We start from the raw sequence: 6,174 nt of genomic DNA on the forward strand, positions 1-6,174 counted from the left end.
CAGGTCTAGCAGCATCTGTGAAGGGAAAAACAGAGTTAACGTTTTGGTTTCCTTCACAGACGCTGCTAGACCTGCTGAGCTTTTCCAGCAACTTTGTTTTTGTTCCTGATTTACAGCATCCACAGTTCTTTCGGTTTTTATATAAATATAGCAGTATTTGCTCACACCGAAACTGAGTGGCAACTGCGCCCGCTTGCTCACTTGAAACCATGCATGCACGTGTTGCTGTGCCATGCCCAAAGTGTACACATGTGCACAAAACAGCCACGATACTGAAACAGGGTTCAGTGACAGAAAACACCTCCCAGAGGATGGCAGATCATAGATGTTGGGAGGATTGGAAAAGACTTGGCTGTGGGCGGGGGGATATTGAAGAGGCTTCTCCCTTTCTCCTCTCTTCCTGGATTTCCAAGACCCCTCCTCCGACTCCCAATCTCCACCCCAAACCCCTCCAGCCGAGTCCTGATCTCCAAGGAAACCGTGCATATGCCGAAATCACCTCCCTAGAGAATAACTGCATATTTCTCGGTGTCAGCAAATGCAGCCTATAATTATTCCAGCTACAAGAGCGGGTCAGAGGCTAGGAATGCGATGGCAGGAAACTCATCTCCTGACATCCCCAAAGCCAATCCACTACAAGTCTAAAGTTTCATGGAGTACATGCCACTTGCCAGGACAAATACCCTTCATTCAACACAGGATGCTCAACACCATCCAAGGCCATTTGAGAAGCAACCCTGTTCACTACCTTAACGTTCGCTCCCTCCACTACTGGCACAGTACAGCAACAGTGTGTATCATCTAAAATATACACTGGAACAATTCATAACCCTTTCAACAGCACAAGCCAACAAATTCTACCATCTAATAGAACTAGGATAGCAAATGCCCGAGAAGACTAACATTTGCAAGTTTCCCTCCAACTCACATACGATCCTGGCTTGGAATTATATTGCCTATTCTTCACTGTTGTCGGGTCAAAATCCTGTAACACTCTGTATGCACTTTCACCACCTGCAACACAAGGTCGCTCACCACCTTATTTGCAAGACAATTAGGGATGTATTAAAGTCTAGCCTTGCTCGTAATGCCATGAACTATTAAACATTTAAGCTTGACAGTTTTGCAACACTTAATTGTTCAATCTAAACAAGATTCATCTATACATACTGCTGGTAACAACTTCTGTACTTCCAGCACTGACTCTGTTTCCATTTTTGGGCTCAATGTGAGAATTTGCTGAGTGACAAATATAAAACATCTTTGGATCAACTGGACCTAATATAAATTAAACAAAATAACCAAAAGACTGACTCAGAGATATTCGATTCAGTGATTATAAAGGATATTCTATTCTATAATGCTTGATTAGTACTCTGGTTCTGTGATATAAATATTAAAACACTAAAAATCAAACATTATGTCATAGTTCAAAAATATATTACCTTCGAACCCACATCCCAAGGGTTTGAATGATATAGAGTCACTTTTCAGCTCAACAGCAACACATTTAGAAGAACAGGTGGTACTGTGCAAACAACCAGGGTAAAATAATATCTACTGCAGCTACAAAATGATCATAAATCTCAACATCACACAGAAGGAATTAAAACATAATTCATACTTAAATGAAGACTCAAGGATTTGTTCACATAAGCTCATTAATTGACTTTCATCTCTTTTAAACTGTGTCTGCGCAAGTAGCCTCCCTTTCTCATTAGAAAGAAACGAGTTGAAGGGTGAAGTTCCATTTTGCAGCAAGATTTTAAAAAGTGAGCCAAGTTGAAATCAATCAAAAATCATTACAAAATGCACAAACTTATGTTTTAAAGGCTGAGCTTTATAGTTGGTAGGAGACACTAAGTGACAAGAAGGATTTCTATTCTGCACTCCTGAAAACCAAGTACTGCAACAAGGTTTGATCTCAATAAAAAGAGAAAATGGGAGGTGGGGGTTGCAAAATGGGTGTGTTGTGACAGCTGCAGTGTTGGATGACTGAAAGGAAATCAAAACCAAAAGAACTGTGGATGCTGTACATCAGGAACAAAAACAGACATTTTTTTTCCTTCACAGATGCTGCCAGACCTGCTGAGCTTTCAGCAACTTCTGTTTTTTGTTCCTGAAAGGAAATCAAGATGGATACTAACCATGGCATATGGGCTGTGACACAGGCTGCAAACTGCAGGTGATAAGAATACTTCTTTTTTCCAAATTAATTCATGGAATGTGGTTATTGCTAACAAGACCACTGCCCATCTCTAACTGCCCTCGGAAAATGCATTTTGAAACATTACTGCCCATCTAATTCTCTACCACAGCACTATTAAATAGGGAGTTTCAGCACTTTTCTTGCATGGACAATGAAGGAACAATGATATATTGGCTATAGGGAGGCAGGTAAGTCGCTCAAATGCCCAGCTTTTGATCTGCTCTTTTGACGCCAGTATGTATGATCTTAACTTGATCCAATTAAGTTTCCGATTACAGTAACATCCAGAACTTTGATGGTAAGGATTCAGCAATGGTAATTTCGTTGAATGTCAGAGCAATCTGGCCAGGCCCTTACATTGAAGGTGGTCATTGCTTAGAACAGACAATCATTTGTGGAAGCCTTAATGTTATCTAGGTGTTGCTGCTTGAGGACAGACAGCTTCATTATGTGAACAGCTGCAAATGCAACAGAACAGTGTTCAATCATCATTGATGAACATTCCCAATTCTAGCCTTATAATAAAAGGGAGGCCATCAATGAGGAAGTTCAAGGTGGTTGAACCTAGGACATTTCCCTGGAGATTCCAATTAATCTCTAATCCTGGAACGTTATGCTGGTATTTGACAGCAAATGAAAGAATTTGCAAGTCTTGAATTTCTTTTATTCAAGGAAAAAAACTTGAGCAAACCAAAAAGCAAGCTTTACATGAGGAGTTCAAAATATTGAGGCTGATGTAAAAAGAAACTACCATGACTCAAAATCTTAATAAATGAAAGGCAAGGATGAAGTCAGCAGTTACATTAGGGTGCATTAAACCGCAAATCGAGAATATCACACAACAAATAACTCCTGAAAGCAAGGTTGTTGACTTGCTCGCCCTCGTTCAGACGTTTCATCACCATGCCAGGTGAAATAATCAGTGAAGCCTCCGATAAAGCGATGTTGGTATAAATTTCAAGCAGAGTAGAATAAAACATCGCTTCATCGGAGGCTCCAATGATGATTTCACCTATCACGGTGATGAAACGTCTGAACGAGAACAAGCCAGCTCGGCGAGCAAGTCAACAACCTCGCCCAGAACCTGAGCTAAGATCTTTACTTTAAAGTTTAAACACGTGAAAGCACTAGTCAAATTGGTACAATTCTAGTGGCAAAGTCTTGTTTTGATTTATTGTCACGTATATCATTATAAAATACAGCAAAAAGTGTTGTATAGTGTTGCCACTCTCCAGTGCCATCTTAAACACAGAAAAATAAACCAAAACAGAATATAAAGACAGAAAAATGAAAAATTAAAGAAGAAAAGTGTTCAACTTTCCAGTCCTTCTTGTTAAGTGCTCCGTCATGGGCCATAGGCAGAGAACCGACATCAGACCCAGAAGAAAGACCTCATTCTATTTGTATTATCACACATAAAATATAACTCCAAGGAAATGTCAATTTAAAATGTGACAGCCATTCCACTGAGTTCACAGAACAGAAAAAATGTTTTAAATGACTGCACAGAATTAAATAGTTGAGACACTCTAGTCAACCCAATACAAGCAGTCAAAAAATTTTGTCAATGAGAATAGAGATCACATATGCCCAGAGTGCAAAGAGCTCTCTCCTGAGTACATGCGGTGTTAGCTTCAAGCAGTATAAATAAGGTGAAGCCTGCTGGAGCACAACTTACAATTTCCATTCACAAACTTGTACTTCAATCCGAAATTACCTATTCTATTTACATTTCCTATAAATGCTCCAAAATACCTTTCTTGGTTATAAAGGAAATAAAATTAATAAGCGAGCGTTAAGAATGTTTAACTATTTTAGGTTTATTTTAAATTATAAAACTGTTTCTTCTTTTCAAATACAATGCAGAACTTGAACTTCTGCCAAAAGCAGATTTGTAAATAATTTCGTTGAAAGCATAGGAAGTCATAAAGAACAATGTACCTGCTAACTATGATGCTGCAAACTCTGAAAACTGTTTACCATTAAATTGTTTTGATACATCAAGAATTCTCCCTTTCAAGATGATTTAACAATGACAAGAGAAGCTGTTACTTTTTCAGATCCACGTACAACAGAAGTTCTCTTCAAAATTAGCCTTCATACATGACGTATTGTGGACGACTTCACAATTTTGACAAACAAACAATCAGATCTGAGCTCTCACAAAAAAAACATTCCTCTTACGCTGAGACAAGACAAAGCCTACAAGTTTACACTGGGATGGAGGATATAACCTGTATGTATTATTTATTTGCATATACTTAATTAATATTTTGATGGATTCATAACAACATATTCATTCTTAAGCGGATATATTATGGGGGGGGGGGGGGGCAAAGGGGGGGGGGGGGGGGGAAGTGTGTGGGGACAGTGGTACGGACCAGACCCCCGCATAGGGGGAAATGTGGGTGCTGCTAGTGTGGGGCTGGAGTGCAGGCATGGGGGTCATTCGTGAATCAGTCTGATGGCCAGGGGGGTGGCGGGGGGGGGGGGGGGGGGAGAGAGGGGGGGGGGGGTCGCGGGGAGAGTGGGGGGGGGAGGTCGCGGGGAGAGTGAGGGAGGGAGGTCGTGGGGAGAGTGAAAGGGGGGTTCCTGGGGAAAGTGAGGAAGGTGGGTGTGGGGAAAGTGAAGGGCGCGGGTTCGCGGGGTCTTTGTCCGCCACGCATTTCACACTTTCCTGATTATCCCTGCCAGCCCCTCCCCCCGACTTACGAGAAGGAAACGTCGCGTCACCTCACCGACGACATTCCCGGTGCCGGTCTCTGTCCAAAGGCCACCCTAAAGGCCTCTGCCGGTTTCGCCCGGACGTTGTTTTACTGCGTTGCCTTCAGCCTTGGGCTCCGTCCGTCCGTCTGTCTGTCTGTCGCTCGCTCACCCACCAGCTGCTTCCAGCCTCTCGCGCCCGGTCGGTTGGCGGCTCGCGCTCCGGGGCCTTGGCGGCGGCAGCGACACCTCCAGCCCTCCCCCCCACTCACTCACTCACTCACTCACTCACTCAACGTGACTGTCCCGCCGCTGCCGATCTCTTTTCACCGATCATATGGCAATGCGGTACCCGCACACCGACCTCCCTCCCTCCGAGTGCCAACAAAACCTTCACCCGCACCCGGTCCCTGATCCTGCTGCACCGACAGGAAGGGGAAACCGCTAGGGAGACAGATAACCCAACCCACCACTCAGCAGTGCGCCCGAAACATTTCCCTCAATCGTCTTCTTTGGAGCGGTGGCACAGCTGGCGTACGTTTTTTTTGGATTTCCCTCCTGTTCGCTCATATTTCTATCCCTCTAAAGGTATAACACCACTCCACCACCTTGTCCCACGTGGTATGACTGACGAGTCAAGAATAACATTTCACTGCAATGGGGACCACCGGACAAATGAACACCAATACAGTGTAATCCTACACTAAATTTCATATATTTCTATGCCAATATTTGTAATGGGAATTACCTATGCAAACCTGTCATTGTGTAATGACATACCCCGCCCCTGGTGGTGCTACAGGGATTTTAAAAAAGGGTAATAACAGGGGGTGGCAATTTTGCCTACTTTCCTTTAAAAAATGTGGACAAAGGATTTAAAAAGGGAAAGGAGGTCAGGAGGTACACAAGAAATGTGCAATGAAAGACTTTTAATATCTTGATAGTAGTCAAAACTTCTGTTACACTTTGCAAATGAAGCAAATATCGTGCTTTTGTTTCAGGTCCAGTATCCAAAGTGATGGAAAAATTCAACAGACCTTCCATCATTTGTGTAGAGAGGAACAAAATTAACATTTCAATACCAAGTTCCAAACAGTCAATTTGAAAATTTGAAACAGCCACACCGTTGCGTATAGAAATATAAAGCCAGTAGGAAAGAACAATTGCAATAACCAAGGAGAGAGTTCCAGAGTTGAAAATTTTCACAGTCGAAGACACAGCCATGAATTGTTGAACAATTATTTCGCAAACGTTTCGTTACC

The 6,174-nt window shown here is 42.5% G+C and overlaps 1 protein-coding gene across 7 annotated transcripts in view; it reads right to left on the minus strand.

Moving 5' to 3' along the window:
* fam20b (FAM20B glycosaminoglycan xylosylkinase) overlaps positions 1-5,512 on the minus strand; it is a 110,110-nt gene extending 104,598 nt beyond the window's left edge. For 2 of the 7 annotated variants that reach the window (XM_048601788.1, XM_048601796.1), the window contains exon 1: positions 4,922-5,036. The gene's annotated coding sequence lies outside the window, so the exon portion shown is untranslated. Of the gene's footprint in view, positions 1-4,921; positions 5,060-5,204; positions 5,309-5,382 lie in introns of those variants that run through there. The other 5 variants (XM_048601792.1, XM_048601791.1, XM_048601795.1 and 2 more) reach the window with 4 other exon arrangements.
* Between the last annotated feature and the right edge of the window lie 662 nt (positions 5,513-6,174).

The sequence above is a fragment of the Rhincodon typus genome, chromosome 10, assembly GCF_021869965.1.
Source record: "Rhincodon typus isolate 14 chromosome 10, sRhiTyp1.1, whole genome shotgun sequence".
Classification (NCBI taxonomy): Eukaryota; Metazoa; Chordata; class Chondrichthyes; order Orectolobiformes; family Rhincodontidae; genus Rhincodon; species Rhincodon typus.